Raw genomic sequence first — 2,500 nt, forward strand, 5'->3', positions numbered from 1 at the left:
CACATAGTCGTACTCAACTATTCCAAGTATTATACTACTGTATTGTTGACATTAACAAAGATGGAGATGAATCTTTTGAGTCATTAAATGATCAAAATCAGTCCTGTGATAAAGTCAGTAGATGCGCACAAATGAATCTGGCAACAGGACAGCCAGGTGGCGATTCCCAACATCAAATGACTCGATCGTTATTCCCGAGCAGAACTTATGAATATTCATTTGAGTCAACGGGTGATAGAATAATAATAATAATAATAATAATAATAATAATAATAATAATAATAATAATAATAATAATAATAATAATAATAATAATAATAATAATAATAATAATAATATATCCTTTATTCATAAAAAAAATGGAAATTCATTTACAGACGTGGCATGCATGAGAATGTATAAACACAAAGTTGAGAATCTATGGCGACAATGTATACATACATATATATATATATATATATATATATATATATATATATATATATATATATATATATATATATATATATATGCAAATACACAAAAATGTAAAAATATACAAATAAGAACTAACAACAACACTTTGTATATTTATTTGATAAATTGAGATAGGCCATTACCCCTGATTTAACAAAGGTTTGCAAGACACTCGTATACAGTATCAATCTGTAAAAGATAGTATTATGAGGGTGAGTCAAAAAGTTATGGGACAAATCTCCTACTGAGTTCATTTCTTTTTCATGTGATGTCATATTTGGCTCAATTGAACTTACACTTGTATTCTTTAAACTAAAATTTGAACATTTTAATTATGTCAAATTTTGACAAAGTTTTGGCAGTTCAGGGACAGGAAGCTGTCATTGAATTTCTTGTTTTCAAAGATAATGTAAATGTTGCTGCTCGAAGCTCGAAGAAATAAATGACAATATGAAATTGAATGTAAGCCAACGTGAGGAATCATCACAAAACGGTATCATTTTGGTATGTACTTTCTGATATAAATTGGATTTTATTAGAATTAAAATATACGTTTCCATTGTGGAAAGTATTTTAGCTTCTTACTTAACCACCCATAGGGAAATATTCACATACGTTACAATGCAGCCAACATTTTTCTCATTCTAATTTCTTTTGTACATCATAATATTTGAACAAAAATGCTTGCTATAGTTAAATTATATTAACACTGTTTTGAAGAGCTCGTTCAGCAGAAAGGAACATGTATAGCAAGAACTAACAGCTTTTGTGTCTGAGTGAAATAAATCTGTTTCTGTATAGGTTGGGTGTGAAGTTTTGGGGACACTCTGGAAAATGGCTGGCAAGGAGAGAGTTCATGAATTCAACATTTCTAAATACTGGTACAGTGGAAACCATTTATAACAGGCCCGGTTATAACAGGGATTTTTCAAATCCCCGTTTTTTATCTCTCTTTGTCTCTATTAAAAATTATCGGTTATAGCATGGCCTCACTTGAACCAAATCGGCTATAACAGGGACAATGCCTTTTCACACGGGAACAATCAAGAAGGAATACTGCTAAATTTTAGGCCTTGTCGCACGGTGAGGAAGCAAGTCTATGCCTCGCACTAAATAAAAAAAGGTAAAAAAAGAAGAAGAAAAAAGCTACATCTAGATCCATACATGTAATATAATTTACATTGCGCACAATCCCTGTCGCATGCAGTTTTTGGTCAAGGGAGGTAATCGATGTATTAGATCACTTGAACAAGTCAATTATGTGCTTATTTCCCTTGTATTTCTGATGTAACAGGGATCGGCTATAACAGGACTTTTGCTCTGGTCCCACCATCCCTGTTATATCAGGTTTCCACTGTAATTTTTTTGGATTTTAAAGCTCAATTTTATTCATCGAGTTCACTCGGCTGTAATACTGAATTGACCAATGGGTCACAAATGTTCACCTTACGTTATCTTTGTATTTACCCAGAATGATGGACAAGAATGGAGACAGACTCCTGGATGCCAATGAGTTGCTCAGTGTTCTGACTAAACTTGGAGAGCCGTTGACTACACAGGAGGCTGAGGCCATGATCAAGGTTGCTGATGTCAACAAGGATGGAAAGATTGATTATGAAGGTAACATTCGATCAACCGCAACATCTGTAATATCAGTATGGAAGTTGTTTTTTTTGTTGTTTTTTTTAAATCTCAGAACTGCGCTAATGTGTAAATAGGTGGAACGATTTGATGGCAGTAGGGTCAAAGTTTATTTTTATCATAGCCTATGGACTTATATTTATATATTACCGCCTCCCCCCCCCCCCCACCTCCCACATCCCCCTTGCCTTACACACACACACACACACACACACACACACACACACACACACACACACACATACTCTCACATTCCTTTCCATCAACTTATTTAATTGCAAGATAGATTTATAAAACATTGTTATCTCAAAGACAATATTTTTTTTTAGATTTTGTTTTTCTTTTTTTTTTTTTGCAAATGTTGCTGTGATTGAAGAGAATCTTAGTGCTCATGAGAATATAA

This window comes from Berghia stephanieae, chromosome 11, assembly GCF_034508935.2.
Source record: "Berghia stephanieae isolate SIO BIC M18660-M18661 chromosome 11, UCSD_Bste_1.3, whole genome shotgun sequence".
Classification (NCBI taxonomy): Eukaryota; Metazoa; Mollusca; class Gastropoda; order Nudibranchia; family Aeolidiidae; genus Berghia; species Berghia stephanieae.